The 19897-nt window shown below is 44.7% G+C and overlaps 1 protein-coding gene across 2 annotated transcripts in view; it reads left to right on the forward strand.

The window, feature by feature from the left end:
* Positions 1-19897, forward strand: part of RAB3GAP1 (RAB3 GTPase activating protein catalytic subunit 1) — a gene marked incomplete at its 3' end in the record, with an annotated part of 256526 nt that overhangs the window by 45033 nt on the left and 191596 nt on the right. The window lies entirely within an intron of this gene.

The raw sequence follows: 19897 nt of genomic DNA on the forward strand, positions 1-19897 counted from the left end.
ACCAGAACAAACAAACTTAATACAATGAAAAAATCAATTCAAATACACCCAGCAGCTGCACATATGTAGGATAAAATCATGAACAAAATAATAAAGGGAGGTGCAGGTGAAAGTCTGTGATACAACTGCCAAAATAGTGCAAAGTGAAATATTAATCTGGAAACTTCATATATGGACTATATTATATGAACTTTCCAGGATTAATATGATCGATCATTGCACTATTTTGGCAGTGGTATTCACAGACTTTCAGAATATGTGATCTATCATTCCTATGTTTATACAGTTAGGTCTATATATATTTGAACACAGGCACAATTATAGTTTTTTTAGGTATTTACCAAAACATATTCAAGCTATAGTTATATAATGGATACGGGTTAAAAGTGCACACTCTCAGGTTTAATTTGAGGATATGTACTTCCAAATCGAAGGAAGGGTTTAGGAATTACAGTTCTTAAAAGCCACCCCCCTTCTTCAAGGGACCAAAAGTAATTGGACCATTGAATCAAAAGCTGTTTCATGGCCATGTGTGGGTTACTCCTTCGTTCTTTCTGCACCGATTAAGCAGGTAAAAGGTCTGGAGTTAATTCTAAGGCCCCTTTCACACGTGCTTTCCGATCAGGTCCACCTGTCAGTTGTTCCGGTGGACCTGATCGAATGCTCAATGCAACCCTATGGAGCAGCGGATGTATGCGGTGACATGTCCGCTGACACCCACTGCTATTCGATCTGATGTGGTCTGTGAAATCCAGACGGATGGAAACCTTATTTTCCATCCGTCTGGAGGATTGGATCTGATCGGATCGGATGAAAACTGACAGGCGGTCCGTTTTCATCCGATCTCCCATAGACGAGAGCGGGTATCTGACAGCTCTCTATCTGCAAAGTAAGAGGAGACGAACTTGTCATCCGCCTGCTTAGCAAGGATTGGCGGATCGATCGCCGCTGAGCAAAACGGGAGTCTGCCGGGCGGGAAGCCCGTGTGACAGGACCCTTAATGTGGTATTTGCATTTGGATTCTATTGATGTAAACATACATCATGTGTTCAAAGGAGCTGTCCATGCAAGTGAAAGGCTTCAAAAACTAAACCAATCCATCAGAGAGATAGCAACAACATTAGGAGTGGCCAAATCAACAGTTTGGTACATTCTGAGGAAAGAAGAACGCACTGATAAGCTCAGCAACATAAAAAGGCCTGGACGTCCACGGAAGACAACAGTGGTGGTTGATCAATAAAATAGTACACAGCGCCAAAAAGGTATACTCTATATATATATATATATATATATATATATATATATATATGTGTGTGTGTGTGTGTAGCCTTGCAAAAGTAATCGGCCCCCTTGAACTTTGCGACCTTTTGCCACATTTCAGGATTCAAACATAAAGATATAAAACTGTAATTTTTTGTGAAGAATCAACAAGTGGGACACAATCATGAAGTGGAACAAAATTTTTTTGGATATTTCAAACTTTGTTAACAAATAAAAAACTGAAAAATTGGGCGTGCAAAATTATTCAGCCCCTTTACTTTTAGTTCAGCAAACTCTCTCCAGAAGTTCAGTGATGATCTCTGAATGATCCAATGTTGACCTAAATGACTAATGATGGTAAATAGAATCCACCTGTGTGTAATCAAGTCTCCGTATAAATGCACCTGCACTGTGATAGTCTCAGAGGTCTGTTTAAAGTGCAGAGAGGATCATGAAGAACAAGGAACACACCAGGCAGGTCCAAGATACTGTTGTGGAGAAGTTTAAAGCCGGATTTGTATACAAAAAGATTTCCCAAGCTTTAAACATCCCAAGGAGCACTGTGCAAGCGATAATATTGAAATGGAAGGAGTATCAGACCACTGCAAATCTACGAAGACCTGACCGTCCCTCTAAACTTTCAGCTCATACAAGGAGAAGACTGATCAGAGATGCAGCCAAGAGGCCCATGATCACTCTGGATGAACTGCAGAGATCTACAACAAGAGATCTACAACAATCAGTCCTATACTGCACAAATCTGGCCTTTATGGAAGAGTGGCAAGAAGAAAGCCATTTCTTAAAGATATCCATAAAAAGTGTAGTTTAAAGTTTGCCACAAGCCACCTGGGAGACACACCAAACATGTGGAAGAAGGCGCTCTGGTCAGATGAAACCAAAATCGAACGTTTTGGCAACAATGCAAAACTTTGTTTGGCGTAAAAGCAACACAGCCCATCACCCTGAACACACCATGCCCACTGTCAAACATGGTGGTGGCAGCATCATGTTTTGGGCCTGCTTTTCTTCAGCAGGGACAGGAAAGGTGGTTAAAATTGATGGGAAGATGGATGGAGCCAAATACAGGACCATTCTTGAAGAAAACCTGATGGAGTCTGCAAAAGACCTGAGACTGGGACGGAGATTTGTCTTCCAACAAGACAATGATCCAAAACATAAAGCAAAATCTACAATAGAATGGTTCACAAATAAACATATCCAGGTGTTAGAATGGCAAAGTCAAAGTCCAGACCTGAATCTAATCGAGAATCTGTGGAAAGAAATGAAAACTGCTGTTCACAAACGCTCTCCATCCAACCTCACTGAGCTTGATTGAACTGTTTTGCAAGGAGGAATGGGCAAAAATTTCAGTCTCTCGATGTGCAAAACTGATAGAGATATACACCAAGCGACTTACAGCTGTAATCGCAGCAAAAGGTGGCTCTACAAAGTATTAACTTAAGGGGGCTGAATAATTTTGCACCCCCAATTTTTCAGTTTATTTGATAAAAAAGTTTGAAATATCCAATAAATTTCGTTCCACTTTATGATTGTGTCCCACTTGTTGATTCTTCACAAAACATTACAGTTTTATATCTTTATGTTTGAAGCCTGAAATGTGGCAAAAGGTCAAAAAGTTCAAGGGGGTCGAATACTTTCACAAGGCACTGTATATATTAAGTGCAGCATTTCATTTTCTACCCGTGATGAAAGAAAATACCTCCATAGCTGCAATATGGTGGATGGCAGTATGGTAGTGGTGGATGATCGCAGGATCCTCTCTATGGTAAAAAAAAAAAAAAAAACCCATTCCCAACATCCAGACAAGTGAAGGACACTCTTCGGGAAGTGGGTGTATCATTGTCAAAGTCTGCAATCAAGAGAAGACTTCATGAGAGCAAATAGAGGGTTCACCACAAGGTGTAAACCATTCATAAGCCTGAAGAATAAAAAAGCCAGATTACTTTGCCAAAAAAAAAATCTAAAAAAGCCAGACCAGTTCTGGAAAAGCATTCTTTGTATGGATGAACCTAAGATTAGTCTGTACCAGAACAAGAGGAAGAAAAAAGCGTGGAGAAGGCTTTGGAACAGCTCATGATACAAAGCACACAACGCCATCTGTAAAACATGGTGGAGGCAGTGTGATGACATTGGCATGCATGGCTTCCAGAGGCACTGGGTCATTGGTGTTTAATGATGATGTGACAGAAGCAGTCAGATGAATTCTGCAGTGTTTACAGATATACTGTCAGGCAAAATGCAGCAAAGTTGATTGGACAGCGCTTCACAGTACAGATGAACAATGATTCAAAACACACTGCAAAAGCAACCCAGGAGCTTTTGAAGGAAAAGAAGGCTAAAATGGCTAAATCAATCACCTCATCTCAACCCAAATGAGCATGCATTTCACCTACTGAAGGCAAAACTAAAGACAGAAAGATCCACAAACAAATAACCTAAAACTTTTTTCTCTCTTTCTTTCTGTAAAAAGTCGCGCTAACTTGAATAATGGAAAATAAAGTCCATATAAATCAGGAACATAGTATCCAAACAGGCTCCCTATGGGTATACGCTTACCAGAGCTGGTAAATCAAAAGGCAGGTTCTCAGAAGCTAATCTCGTCTCTTTGATAGTAGACTGGAACCAATCTCTCGCGTAGACTCAAAAAATTGGAGGAAAGATAAAAACGCAATAGCATAAAACCCAACAAAAACGGATGAAAAAAATATTACACCAAAATGGGTGACTAACAACTGGATGAATAGTGTGAACTCCACCAGTGTATGGAAAACAGAAAAGGAAGAATGCTCTGATAAGGACACCTAAGGTACCCCTTACCAAAGATAACTGAAAAACATGCAATCATATAAGTGCAATCCTGTGACAGCCGGAGTCGCCTCTTAACACAGTGTAAAGATATGTTTGCCAATGTGAATAGAAAATCCTATGGGTGTCTTCTATGTAGATAACCACCACCAATAACACTCGCCTCTTACCAGATAGAAATCAGATTGAGCCAAATAGAGCAAGAGAGTCAAGTATGACAGGACGCCAGCCTTCACCAATAGAATTTGCCTCTTACCCTAAGGGGATGGTAAATGAGCCTATAGGGATGATGAGCTTCACGGAACCTGCAGTGGACTCCAGGGCAAGTGACTCCAATACGAATAACTCCAATGAAACCAGGGTATTACCACCAAAAAGAAAAGACCCACACGGATGCCATTTTGAAGTAAGATTAACCGACTCGTGTACTTCCCAGTCACAGAACTGCTTGCTCTTCCCTCCGGGCTCAGTCAGAGTAAAGTGAACAAGCCGCACCCTTCCCAGGACTTCCTACCTTTATTTGTCCAGTTACATTTGAGCCCCTGAAAATGGGGGGGGGACTGTGTATCAAAAATGGTTGCAGTACCTAAAATTTCCACTTAATATTTATATTCAACCCCTTGAATTAAAGCTGAAAGTCTTCGCTTCAAATTCATTCATCATACAGAGCCAAAAGTATGAAAATTGTGCCTGTGTCCAAATATATGTGGACCTAACTGTACATTTATTAACATTTATTATTTATATCTTGTGTTTTTAGTACACAAATTTTATATAGTGTGTGTGTATATGTATATATAATGTGTGTGTGTGTGTGTGTGTGTGTGTGTGTGTGTGTGTGTGTGTGTGTATGTATGTATGTGTGTATATATATATATATATATATATATATATAAATATATAAATATATATTTTTTTATCGCATGTAGTTGAACAATGCACATTATAGGCAGTGGGTTTGGTCCAGTGAGTGGGGGGGGGGGGGGGCAGTTCTCTGCTTGTGGAGCTGTGAAAACTTGAGTTCTCAGTGTTAGAGGCGCCAGGGGACAGATGCAGCATCAGACTGATGCTGTATCCACGTAGGTAGGTATGAATAAGAATAATAAAAAAAAAAACCCTCATACAACTCTTTAAACTCTTTCTTCTTTGTCCGGTTTTCATCTGATGATTGGTGGGGTACCTAGGTGGAGGAAGCAAAGATGTACAGAATTAATGAAGCAGAATCAGGGTGACAGGGAGACCTTGCACTGCAGGTCCCCAGGTACAGCTTCCTCAACAAGGAGAACACTGGGATCAGCACAGTAGGGACATCACCCAATCTCACTCCAAATCTGATGAGCTTAGCAGTTGGAAGCTGCAGCTCCTTATCTCTTACCTGATCTCACATTGCAGATCTACTGTACTGCTATGAGATTAAAGACAAATATTAACACTTTCGGGGTAGTGCTCAGGCGAAATTTATAATTCTGGATGTTCCCTTAAATAGCACATTTTCACTTTTGAGTCTACTTCTCATCGCTTTGTGGTACGATTGTAGTTCTTTGTGCCAGTCTTACTGCGACTCCCTAAATAAATCCAGTATTATTAGATATTGGCTTTCAGCAGTTTTGCAAGATGAGGATTATTCCCAAACTCGGCTGTGTAGTGTTAATATTGCACTGTGTAACAACCTTGTGCGCCCTAAATGTAAATGCCATTTCCTGGTGGCTGCTGTATCAAGAGAGAGAAGTAGCTTGTTATCATTCCCCGCTCACACTACCGCCATTGTATGCTGATACTGCCTCTGGCACCATATAGTGTGTCCATGCTGCCTCTGGCAATAGGCTCTATGGCTGGCCGTAAGATGCGTGATAATAGGAACTCCGTCTCACAAACTTTCACATTGCTTTTAATATTCTGGGTTTCTCTGATGTACGAGTGGTTGATAACAAGCACCTCGGGAGATCAGATGTGCTAGCTATCACACAGACTTATTTTTAACTTGTTGAAAAATCTCCCTGAGACTGGGACAAAAGTAAGATGTCACATGATTATGGTTTTCATAGAATGAGAATCACGGTGGGGGTAACAGGATCCAGTTAGTACAGAACTCATGTCATCAGTGTAGTGATAATTGCCAGCAGTCTAAATGGCAGTCAGGAGTGCAAGCCTGTGGCATGGAGTTTACAGATTAAGAAAAGTGCTGACCCCAAAGTTATAAAGCCAGATATTTGGCAGGTAGAAAAGTTCTCATATTTATGTCTTAATTGCATAACTAAAATGAATTTATTTGCACGCTGGACTCTATACGGCTTTTAACCTTTTTCATATACATACAGGTGCATCTCAAAAAATTTGAATATCATCAAAAAGTTAATTTCTCTAGCGCTCATCGACAGACGTAGTCCTCGGTGATACACCACCTTCGGGTTATGTTACCTCCGCAGGAGCAGGACTAGACAGGAAATTAAAAAGCTCTGGCCACACCCTAGGGGCAGTCCCAGAGGGTATATCCTCTCTCTCTCTGCCTCAGCAAATCAGTTATTTTCTGTCTAGTGAGGAGTAAGGACCTAGATACCTTGCTGGGATCTTAGGTCCTGGCAAGAAATTTTTTTCTAAAAGGATTTTTGGACAGCTTTTTTTTTTCTCCAGTGTTCCTGTGAGATCTTCAAGCAAGAAAGCTGAACTGGGCGACGGGCTGGATGTTGAGATCCGGTGGTCACCCCAGTTCAGCCTACGAGCGCGTGCAGGCCATAGCTCCACGCTGAGTCGGCCGCGACAAAGTCCCATTAAAGGACTGAACCCGCGAGTTAAACGTCTCGCTGAAACGCCAAAGACCATGAGTCACGGCGTCTGTATCGGTCGACAGCCCTCCCGCCCCGGTGGAGAGGGGTACTGTCAGGAGTTGGTGCCCGCCTGGTTCCGGTATGGTGAGTAGTATGTTCCCCCTGTTTTCCCTGACGGGTTTTGTGGTGAACGCGGGCCCCTCTCTGTATGGTAAGAAAGAGTTTCTTTCTATCCTATAACATGTCACAAATCCTCCTACTTTGAGTGTGATTTTATGTGTGCAAAAGCCAGGAGGCTTGGTTTGGGAGCTAACAATCTATTGTATACATGTTTTAAAGATGTAATCTGTGGCATTCTGGGAATCTTATGGGTTAAGTATAAGCTACCTACCAGTCAGAAGCCATGGACATGTAGACTGCCTTCCAAGTCAGATCTCCAGCTAATAGCAGGCCTCCCGAACGGCCATGCGGTCCGCCAGGGCCGGTACCGCCAAACACGCCATATCCCCATGCAGAGAGAGTGTTGTGTGCCTGCAGCACACCGCTAGTCAGCACAGGCCGCCGCCATTTTTTTTGCTGGATTACACGAGCCGCCATTTTGGCGTAGCCTCGTGTCTCCAGCATGGGGGCGGCCATGTTTTAGGTGATTCTACACCTCGTGGAGCTTGGGGGAGGCGCCGGAAGGCGTACAGAGGGGCGGAGCCGCCTCCTTTCTTCCTGGGCAGCCAGCCAAAAGACTTCCTGTTTGTCTAAGACAGCGCTGTAAGCTGTTGCAGTTCAACTCTGAACATCAAGTGGTGAGCCTGGGGGTCTATATCTCTCTCTCTCGATCGATAGGGATCCCTAGCAGGTAACACTAAGGGGTTTTTTGTGGCGCTGAGGGTCAAAAAAAAAAAAAAAAAAAAAAAAAAAAAAAAAAAAAAAAAAAAAGAGAAAAAGTTTTTTTCTTTACTTTGAATTATATCATCCAGGAAGTAACTGGAGTTATTATGGACCCTGCCACACAGATTCCCCCACCTGTTTCCCTCGAGGGGGCCTCGGGACCCGCCGGTGTACAGAGTATAGAGTCATTTACAGCAATTTTGGAGTCTATGGTGGCTCGGGTGGAGGCGGCCTGTCAGGGACGGGGGTCAAGGAAGCGACCCCCGCCTACCCCTATACTATCTGACACCTCTGACTCTGATTCAGAGATGGTCACTGCAGTTGCAGGTTCCTCTGCAAGGGCTGCTATCCCAGGTAAAGCCCCCTCAGACAGTGAGGAGGACGCTTCTTCTCCTGCTATAATTCAGGAAGAAGCATTGGTGGACGCACTAGTTGTGGCAGTGCAAGAAACCTTAAAACTTGAGGCTTTACCGGCAGAGGCAACTGAAACAGAGAGGCCTTTTGGGACTAATAAGCCCATCAAGACGGCGAAGGCTTTTCCTGTACCTAAATGTTTTGGAAATCAGATTAAAGGAGAATGGGAACATTCTAAACGTACCTTTACTATTTCCAAGCGTATTGCTAGACGCTATCCGTTTGAGGAATCCATCATTAAGAAATGGACGGTACCACCAGTCGTGGATCCGCCTATTGCCAGGCTGAATAAAGCCACGGTTATTCCAGTGGAGGACACTTCGTCCTTTAAGGATCCGGTGGATCGAAAGATAGAAGCGGAGTCCCGCACTATCTTTTCTCTGATAGGGTCAGCATTTAGACCAGTAATTGTTATTGGTCTAGTTTCCCAGACACTTACAGAATGGGCGAAGATGGTACGCCAAGATCTTAGGGGAAAAGATATTCCCCAGGAGACATCTGATTTGATAGAACAGATCATACAAGGGCTACGGTTTATCTGTGACGCAGCCTTGGACACTACTCCCTTGTTAGGGCATGCATCTAAGTTAGCAGTGATCCTCAGACGTGTGCTGTGGTTAAAATGCTGGTCAGCTGACCTAGGTTCCAAAAAGACTTTGACCAATCTCCCTTTCCAGGGGAATCGTCTATTTGGAGCCAACCTAGATGAAATCATTAAGGATGCCACCGGGGGCAAGAGTACTTTTTTGCCACAGGCTGCAAAAGCTAAGGAACCTCGCAACAAGCGAGGACCTTTCTTTACCGCCCATAAAGGACGCCCGGCTGGTACTTCCGGGAAAGGCAAGACTCCTCCAGGAGGGTTCAAGAAGGGCTGGTCGGACAAGCAGAGGACCAACCCAGCCAAACCCGAAGTAAAGGAGTACACAGCCTGAAGGTGCGCCCCCACCCAATTTCAGGGTGGGGGGACGTTTTCACCGGTATTCAGGACATTAGATCGAGCATCAACCACTACTACCGGTGCGATTCTTCCCTTCCAACATTTAAGTACAGGAAGCGGTAGTTACCGTTCCCTGTATAGATCTTTTCCTTTACCTTTTCCCAAGATTAGTCCCGATACCTCACAGGAATCGGATCTGATTGACCAGATAGGCCAAGTAGCCTCTAGTCGGGTGACTTCGGTCCCTGAGGTTCAACCAGAAAAGATCACCTTGCCTGATAACTATCAGGTATCTGATAAATGTGTGGGAACAGAAAACGACCAGACTTTCTCGGATGGTCGGGGCCAGATACCTCTAGGGACGCCTGGTTCAGATCCAATCAGCGCCAGTGGTCCTAGAAATTCTGGGCTGGCCTCTTCAAGCCGGCCTGGCCGACTTGGACAGGTTAGTCGCAGACGTTCTGTGGGAACTTCGTCTCAGGGAGTGTCTGTAGTCTCAAGGACCTATTTACCATCGTGCTTTACAGTCGCTGGTTTTAATGGCCTGGCCATTGAGACCCAAGTACTGAAGGACAGAGGTTTGTCTACTTCTGTCATTCCTACCCTTATTAAAGCAAGGAAAGCGACTTCCAGCAAAGTCTATTATCACACATGGAAGACTTATATTGCGTGGTGCGAATCTTTAGGATTTCCTCCACGTACCTATTCGGTGTCTCGAATATTGGCCTTTTTGCAACAAGGGGTTGAGCAGAAGCTAGCCTTGAGCACCATCAAGGGTCAAGTTTCAGCATTAGCAATCTTCTTTCAGAAACCTTTAGCTACCAAATCCTTGGTGCGGAATTTCATCCAGGGGGTGCGGCACCTGGCTCCTCCAGTCCGCGCGCCCTTACCGCCCTGGGATCTTAATTTGGTTTTGTCGGTTCTACAGAAACCTCCCTTTGAAAACATCAGGGAGATTCCCTTGCTTACTTTATCCCAGAAGGTGGTCTTCTTGGTGGCTATTACTTCTGCTCGCAGGGTGTCAGAACTGGCTGCATTATCATGCCAGTCCCCATACCTAGTGATTCATAGGGATAAGGTAGTACTTCATCCTAAGCCATCTTTTCTTCCTAAGGTGGTTTCAGATTTTCATCTGAATGAAGATATTGTACTACCTTCCTTGTGTCCTCAGCCCAAGCATCATCGGGAACATGCGTTGCATTCCTTGGATGTGGTTCGGGCAATCAGGGTATACCTGAAAGCTACGGAATCATTCCGTAAGACGGATTCACTTTTTGTGATCACGGATGGCCCCAGAAAGGGTTTGCCTGCATCTGCCGCGACCATTGCCAAATGGATTAGACAAACGGTGGTACAGGCTTATTCTATTAAGGGTCAGAGTCCTCCGTTCCCTGTTAGGGCGCACTCCACTCGAGCGCTCAGTACTTCCTGGGCCTTTCGCCATCAGGCGTCAGTGGTCCAGGTATGTAAGGCGGCCACTTGGTCGTCGGTACATACCTTTACTAAATTCTATAAAATTGATGTGACGGCATCGGCGGATGCCTCATTTGGCCGCAAGGTTTTGCAGGCCGCAATTTGAGGAGACCGGTGGTCTACCTCGAGGGTTTTTTTCTGTTTGAAAAATTTTTTTGTTGAGTCTCATCATTAAGGATGAGCATTGTAAACTTCTAGTTGGCACCGGTTGGGCCTTCTAGATTGGGATTTGATTTCCATTTTCCCACCCCTCAGTCGGGATACTGCTCTGGGACGTCCCGAAGGTGGTGTATCACCGAGGACTACGTCTGTCGATGAGCGCTAGAGAAAAATGGATTTTTGTAAAATCTTACCGTAAAATCCTTTTCTCTTAGCTCATCGACAGACGTAGTCCCCGCCCCTCTGTTTTGGAGTTGGGTTGGGTTAAATTCTCTAAGCACTGCTTTTTCACATAACTGATTTGCTGAGGCAGAGAGAGAGAGGATATACCCTCTGGGACTGCCCCTAGGGTGTGGCCAGAGCTTTTTAATTTCCTGTCTAGTCCTGCTCCTGCGGAGGTAACATAACCCGAAGGTGGTGTATCACCGAGGACTACGTCTGTCGATGAGCTAAGAGAAAAGGATTTTACGGTAAGATTTTACAAAAATCCATTTTTATTTCTGTAATTCAATTCAAAAAGTAAAACTCATATATTATATAAATTACACACAGAGTGATATATTTCACACATTTCTTTCTTTTCATTTTGATGATTATGGCTTACAGCTAATGACAACCCGAAATTCAGTATATCAGAAAATTGGAATATTGTGAAAAGTTCAGTATTGTAGACTCATGGTCTCACACTCTAATCAGCCAATTAACTGAAAACACCTGTAAAGGTTTGCTGAGCCTTTAAATGGTCTCTCAGTCTGGTTCAGCAGGTTACACACTCATGGGGAAGACTGGTGACTTGACAGTTGTCCAGAAGACAGTCATTGACACCCTCCACGAGGGTGTCCCATGACCTCGTGGAGGCTGGCCATACATGTTCAATATACTTGTACAATTTTCCTTTAGATTTACCAAAAAACATATAATACGAGGTAAAAACGAATCCACTTTCAGTCGAAAGGATTGCATGAGGATTCGAGGGCATTCAATGCGATTAGAGGAGAAGCGTTTTAACCCCAGGCAACGCAGGGTATTCTTTACTGTTAGGGCTACAGGATTGTGGAATTCTCTACCACGAGGTGGAGTCTGCGGGAAGTATGGTGGCTTTCAAAAGACTCTTGGACATACATCTCAATGATCAGAACATTCAGGGGTATGAGAGATGATTACGGCCACACACACCTACACAGGTTGAACTGGATGGACTATTGTCTTTCTTCAACCTCGAATACTATGTAACTATGTAACTTTCGACTGTATCCAATTAAGCAGGCCCTTGCACTACATAGATTAAGGTAAATCTAAAATAAGTTTTTACAAGAAAATAGAACGTGTTTGGCCAGCCTAAGTCACAAAAGGTCATTGCTAAAGAAGCTGGCTATTCACAGAGTGCTGTATCCAAGCATTTTAATGGACAATTAAATGGAAGGAAAAATTGTGGAAGGAAAGTGCACAAGCAACAGGGATAACCGCAGCCTTGAGAGGATCCTAAAGCAAAGGCCAGTGAAGAATTTGGGAGAGATTCATAAGGAGTGGACTACGGCTGGTATCAGTGCTTCAAGAGCCACCACACACAGATGTATCCAGGACATGGGCTACAACTGTAGCAAGCCACTCCTGAACCAGAGACAATGTCAGAAGCGTCTTACCTGGGCTAAGGAGAAAATGGACTGGACTGTTGCTCGGTGGTCCAAAGTCCTCTTTTCGGATACAAGTAAATTTTGTATTTAATTTGGAAATCAAGGTCCCAGAGTCTGGAGGAAGAGTGGAGAGGGTATATATGGGGTGCTGAAGCCAAGCAATGGATGACTCCATCTAATTAACTTAGCAATACAGAGGCGCACCTGATAAATCATTATTGGTGGTCTGCTGCTGTAACAATTTGTGTGGATAATAAAGTCCTGAGAAGCTTTTCAGCTGCACTGCCTTTTTTCTGTGCATTGGTATCACCTGGGTGTCTATTTCCATTTTGTTATTTAAAAATATGACTTTATTGATTATGTGTTTGGAATTACAATAAAACATTTCCCATATTTCATGTTATAATCTATATCTTTAATAAAAAACGTTTGTATATAATTTATTATAGAAAGAACATCGCTTCAGGTCACTGCTCTGCTGATCACTGCATACCGTCTCTCAAAGGTGCCAGCATGGCTTGTCAGCTGCCGCTCAGACATAAGGAAATCGCTCCCCATGGCTACACTCTTTGCTAAATTTATTGTAAGGCACACATAGGGCACATCACATGATAGTGGGAGACAGGAGAATGTTAATGTGTTTTGTGAAATACGTTCATTCTTCTGTCTCCCACTATCATTTGTTGTGTGCTATGTGTGCTTTACAATAAAGTCAGCAAAGAGTGCAGCCCTTCCGGAGTGATTCATTATGTTATAACCTATTATACATGGTAATTGCAGTACAGTGTTAAGGTAAACAAACCATTTAAATTGCTATTTAAATTTGAAAGCACCTATGTTCAGGTGCCTACACCACAGTAATGATGTCCTGTAGTGTACCTATGGAAGCAGAAAACTGGGTGCTCTGCAACTCAAATATCAACCATCTTCAGTGTATTTTGTCTCTGCCCATACTTCCCTATTGGTTAGTGAGGCCACTCATGACAGCGCTGGGCCAATAGCTTGTGTGGGATGTGTCAGGCACAGCGATGGCAGAGCCTAGTTGCCTTTTGTGTAGCGGAGCGCTACAGTTTTCTGGAGCCCAAAATACTCTGCAGGAAATCGGGCAGAGTGTAGGCACTTGGAGATGCCTGCTATTAAATGTAAGAATCATTAAAGGTCAACTGTCCATTAATCCACCCCCCCCCCCCCCCCGAGCTCAGCCTGCTGTGTAAAATACCTTCCTTCCTTTAAATTGAAATGACATGTTCAGCAGGCAGTACATTCATATAAATGGGGCCCCACCGCAACTGTTTGCATGCAAATCCGGTGAGATGGTGCAGACTTTTAGGGGTTAAAACAAGCGGTGAGGAAGTTCCATAACACCACCTCACCGCCTGTCAAACACCCTCTCAATAGCGATCCACAATGGAACGCTTTCCAGGGGGCAGTGCCAATGTAAATAAACCCTTAGGCTCAGTTCACATATGTCCAGCCGTAGTTTCCCTGCATTTTTTTTAAAAGGAGTCCAGTGCGGTTTTATCTAGCGGTTCCTCAGCTCTTCCACAGGCCAAATTCTTTCTCCCCTTATCTTAAACAATGATCACCACAGATGCCAGTCTGTCTGGGTGGGGAGGTGTCCTGGGACTGAGCTCTGCTCAGGGTTGTTGGACGCTGGAAGAGTCCAGGTTACCGATCAATGTCTTGGAAGTTCGGGTGATCAGTGCCTAGATCAATGGATAGATCGTCTCCGGGGGCTACTGATACATTTCCAGTCGGACAAAGCCATGGTGATGGCCTATGTCAATTACCAGGGCAGAACAAAACATTTATTGGCAGCACTGGCAGTAGCTGACACCCATTGGTGGGCAGAACGCTTCGTTCTGGCCCTCTCCACCGTACATATGTCAGGGGTGAAAAAGCTAGTAGGTGGACTATCTTAGTTGGCAAGCGCTGGATCAAAGTGGGTGGTCCCTTTACCTGGATGTGTTTCATCAGATATGTCTTTGGTGGATCTGTTGGCGTCCTGGCTCAACAGAAAGGTACTGAGGTTTGTGGCAAGAGATCCTCTGGTGGTTGCCACAGAGGCTCTGGTGGCCCCATTGGACCAGTATCGTCTGACCTACACTTTTCCTCCTCTCAAGCTTCTACTTCAGCTTTTAAGGATCGAGGCCAAAGGGATTCGGGTCATTCTAGTGAACCCGTTGGTCTTGGTCTGCCGACCTGGTGTGATGGGTCACCGACATCCTTTGGACACTGCCTTTCGGAGAGGATCTGCTGTCCCAAGGGACAATCTTTTTCATCCTGCTTTGCATTCGCTCGCTTTGACAGCCTGGCAGTTGAAAGCCAGGTGCTGAGGGATAGAGGTTTGCCTGGGTCGGCGTTTCCGACGCTGCTGAAGGCTAGGTAGTCTACCTCTAGGAAGGTCTACCATCATGCGTGGGAAGCGTACGTTTCGTGGTGTGAGTCACTTGGTGTTCATCCTCGTTTTTTCTCTGTGGCTCGGGTCTTGACCTTCCTTTAATGGGAGGTTGAGCAGAAATTGGCCTATCAAGTACTATCAAGGGCCAGGTATCGACATTGGCAGTATTCTTTCTATGGCCCCTGCCAACACACACCCTGGTGTGTACCTTTCTTCAAGGAATTAAACATTTGACTCCACCTGTGCGGTCTCCTCTACCACTTTGGAATCTGAACTTGGTGCTTTCAGTCCTCCAGAAGCCTCCCTTTGCAAATATTTGGGAGATTCTCCTGTTTAAGCTGTCCCAGAAGGTGGACTTTTTTGGCGGCTATCACCTCTGCTCGCAGGGTGTCAGATTTGGCGGTGTTATTTTGTCGCATCCCTTACTGCTTGGTCCACAAAGATAAGGTGGTTCTTGCCCCTGTCCGTTGTTCTGTCCTAAAGTAGTCTCTGATTTCCATTTGACTGAGGACATTGTGTTGTCTCCCCTGTGTCCCAGGCCTAAATATCCTAAGGAAATTATATTGCATGCCCTGGATGTGGTTCGGGCCATTTGGGTGTACCTGGTAGCTACGCAGTCTTTTCAGGAGTCAGACTCACTATTTGTGTTCACGGTTGGACTGTCCGCTTCTTCTGCGACCATATCAAGATGGATCAGACAGTGACTCAGGCCTAATTGATCCAGGGTCAAGTTCTTCCGTTCCCTGTAATGGCCCACTTTACTCTGGCACTTAGTTTTTTTTTTTTCTCAACAAAAGTGGAGTTACTCTTTTTAAATGTATTTCTTTTACATCTACCTCAAGTTCAGCTTTAAAGATATCTTATTAGTAGCCGTACCTACAGTATTAAACTTGCCTTGTACCCTGTGGACTTCCATTTATCAGCAAACTACCTGTCCCATCATGCCTTGCTGATCTCTGTACAGGCGTTTAGCTTGGTACATGCTCAGGCATCCCAGAAGGCTCTGCCCCTAGCTGCTGCTACCACAAACACAGCAAGTGATTTGTGGCTGAACTAAATATTGTGCAGCAGGTCTTATCTTCTATAAATAGCCTGGATACATTATTCTTTATTACCACAGCCACTTGAAAACCCCAGGGAGCCCTGTGCATGGCTCTCGCCTGAGGGCTCCTCCGTGTCCCAGTTAAATATGCACATATTTTATTGTATGAAAAGTTCCAGTATAGTATTGTCACAATGCATTGTCAAACACATCACTTTGGTTTCCTTATTGGAGTTTCAGCAGCTTCCAAAACTGGCATGTCCCCAAAGAACCTGCCTTAACCCTTTCATTGATGGATGTGGTCTCAGGCAAGTGCTAGCTAGCCTATACATTATAGCTGCTGGCCAGGGTTGACAGGCTTTTAATGCACTTTTGTCAGCCGAAGGCTGAAATGACATGCTGATAGTGTTAGTTTGTCCAGACGGAAGCTGCCGAATAACCCAGGTACTTTAAACTATGGTGACCCTTAAAGTGGTTTTAAAGGCAGAAAGTTTTTTTTTTTTTCTTAATGGACTCTATGCATTAACTTGAAGACTTCAGAACTGCTCAGGTTCAGTTAAATTTTACGGTGATCGTTTGTGAACTGCAAAGAAGAGTGGGCAAATGTTGCAAAGTCCAGATTTGCAAAACACATATAAATACCCCTTCTCCTTTGAGCTGGGGGAAGGAGAAGCAGCAGAACACTGAGCATCTTAGTAAATGGCTGTTGGGGGGGAGGGGGGAATGTCAGAACAAGTGTGATCATTGGAGGAGAGCAGGCTGAGTTCCCACCCAGCAACGATAGAGAACTGACCACAGCGTGGTCGGTTTTAAATAGGAAAGCAAAGGGACTGGCAGGAACACCAGGAATTTCACACAAAGGAAGCAATACAAAGAGAACAGGATACTTTCTCATACAAGTACATTGTACAGCAGGCACATATCCAAAATATGAAGCGTTGGGGTAACAAACACTTGAATACAAGAGAGGATTTTTCTTGCTTTGGAAACCGTAGCTTGGCATTGCATGCTATTATTAAGCTTATGATCTACCAGAACACCCAGATCCTTCTCCACCATTGATTCCCCCAGTTCTACTCCCCCCCCCAGTATGTATGATGCATGCATATTCTTAGCCCCCAAGTGCATAACTTTACATTTATCAACATTAAACCTCATTTGCCATATAGTTGCTCAATGAAACAGTGAATTGAGGTTGGCTTGTAAGTTGAAGACCTCATGTAAGGATGTTATTCCACTACTTAGCTTGGTGTCATCTGCAGAGACTGAAATCCCAGACCCTATATAATTAAAAATTAGGATTTAGGATCACTGAACTCCTTAAATGCCAAATGCCCGGTGGGGACACAGGCAGAATCATTACTTAACTTCTTACATGCCAAATGCTCGGCAGGACACAGGCACAATCACTTAACTCACTACATGCCTATTGCATGTAAGGAGTTATGTGATCTTGCCTGTGTCCTGACAAGCATTCGGCATGTAAGAGATTAAGATTTAACCCCTTACATGCCAAATGCTTGGCGGGGACACAGGCAGAATCATTACTTACCCATTAGGTGATGTTACTGCCTTTGTCCCTGCAAAGCATGCATCATGTAAGGGGATGAGTGATGTTCCTATATTTGTCCCCACCGAGCATTCAACATGTAAGAGGTTAAATGATGAATCCTGCCATTTAATGCATGTCCCTCAGGCCATAGCATTTGGCATGAAATGGGTTAAACAATGAATACTGCTATGTAATGCATGTCCCTCAGAGCATTCGGCATTTAAGGGGTTAAATGATTAATCATGCTATGTAATGCATGGGCCTCAGGGCATTCGGCATATAAAGGGGTTATACGCCTAATGCCCTGAGGGATACATTACATAGGCAGGATTCATCATTAAACCGATAAATAAATATTCCTACTATGTAGTGCACCATGTATGTCCCTCAGGGCATTTGGCATGTAAGAAGTTAGCCGGTGCATGCGCAAATGCGGGTCTTAGGCATGTTTGCTTGCTGCAAGCCTGTAACACATGGCACGCTGGAGCCTGGCGCCTCATACTACTCTAACTGCTCGTCTGCTCTGGCTGGCTGCTCCAGAGCTGCCCCCTCTCCCCAGAACATGTCCACTCCCCAACTTCCATCTGCTCTGCCACTGCCCAACTGGATGCCACAGGGAAAATCAGAGATCCGATCCAGAGCGGAGGAGAAGACCTGGCGTGGCGGCTCAGACAGCCAGCGGGACTTCAGGAGCAACAGTTTGCGCATGTGCCACCCATGATCGTAGACAGGCCAGCCCCACCGCCACACATGACCCCATTCGCCCAATCGAAGGGTGCCCTCTGCCATCGCTGAGCCTGAACATGGCAGCCAGAGTGCAGCGAGTGAGTGACATGGTCTGTCCAAAAATAAGGATTAGAACAAAGTGACACTGGCGCAGATTGCGCCCGGGGCCACAGTCCCCCCCCCCCCCCCCCCCCCACGTTAGGCCACTGCTGGCCAGACAACTCAAGGACATTCACAGAGTTGTCCCGTAGCCACTCCTTTGTTATCTTGGCTGTGTATTTGGGGTCGTTGTCCTGTTGTAAGACCTTTAATACTGCAGACATTTTTCTGTACCATTCCCCAGATCTTTGCCTTGATACAATCCTGTCTTAGAGGTCTACAGACAATCCCTTGGACTTCATGGCTTGGTTTGTGCTCTGACATGCAATGTTACCTGTGGGCCCTTGTATAGACAGGTGTGTGCCTTTCCAAATTATGTCCAATCAACTGAATTTACCATAGGGGGACTCCAATCTCAAGGATGATCAGTGGAAACAGGATGCACCTGAGCTCAATTTTTAGTGTCATGGCAAACTTCTTTCCGCTTTCATTATTGGGCATTGTTTGTAGAATTTTGAGGAACATTTTGAATTTAATCCATTTTAGAATAAGGCTGTAACATAACAAAATGTTGAAAAAGTGTGAATCCTTTTGGCTTCACAACCAGCTCCGGCGACGGGGGGAAGGAGAAGCTGGATGGAACTTACGAGGGACGGCACCGCAGCACTGTCTCCCCGAAGTGGGGAAGGGTACCTGTCAAAAACAGGTACCCATTCCCCCCTCCCTCCTGAAAGGTGCCGATTGTGGCACTGGGGATGGGGGGGGGGGGGCTGGGAGGAAGAAAATGAGCGGAAGTTCTCCCCCTCCGCTCTGAGCAGAGAGCTGTGATTATCAGTCAAAAGCTCTCTGCTCTCCCCTCTCCACTCCAGCGCTCACTGGAGCACTGGGCTGTGGAGGGGGTGGAAAGAGTGGCTCAGACTCTCAGCAGATCGCTAAGAGGCTGAGCCAGCTGCCAGTCAGGGCTTCTGGGCGGATCCCGACCACATGGCCAGGATCTGTTCAGAGCCTGGACCAGCTTTGTGAAGTCAGCTGGCTCACCAGCTAAAAACGGAACACAAAAGTGCAGAACGAACTGCACTCCTGTGATCCATAGGACAAGTATGGCCAAAAAAGCTTTTAATAGGTTTACTTTACAGTAGAAAAGATTTAAAAATACATTACCCCTTTACGTAGCTTGTACCAGCGGCCAACCTTTGCACAACGCCATGCCGTTAGCACAAACTAACAAAGGATTAGATCAGGGAAGGCATGAGATCTTAGGGACTGCTTCTTTTTTTTTTTTCTTGTTCAGGACGACTCATCTAATGACTCACTGAGGAAAAGGAATAGCCACTCCTAGGGAACAATATTAAAATCTGAACTCATGTGCCTGGCAGTTAGAGACCTGGAGGCGCTGTCATTTGTAAGTAATCTTCCACAGAAAGGGTTGTAGATTTTCCGAAATAGCATTTTGGTTATGTTAATGTGGCCATTTCACATGCAAATATTGCTTAATGGAGTTTTTTCATTAACCCACTTGGCTGGCTTGCTGATATAATTCTATAAACTGGAAGATTACTGCTCTCCAGATAGTAAATGACCTTTCTGGAAATGTACAAAGTGGCATTTGTTTCTCAGTAACCTGCAGTTGTTCTGCGTTCTAAATGTGCAGAATAAGCTTCTTGTATTTGGGCTGTTTATTTCTTTATTCTGATCCCGCTGGGTTCCTCTGCAGCTATATGCTGCCT

The sequence above is a fragment of the Pelophylax lessonae genome (genome assembly GCF_965119305.1).
Source record: "Pelophylax lessonae genome assembly, chromosome: 6".
Classification (NCBI taxonomy): Eukaryota; Metazoa; Chordata; class Amphibia; order Anura; family Ranidae; genus Pelophylax; species Pelophylax lessonae.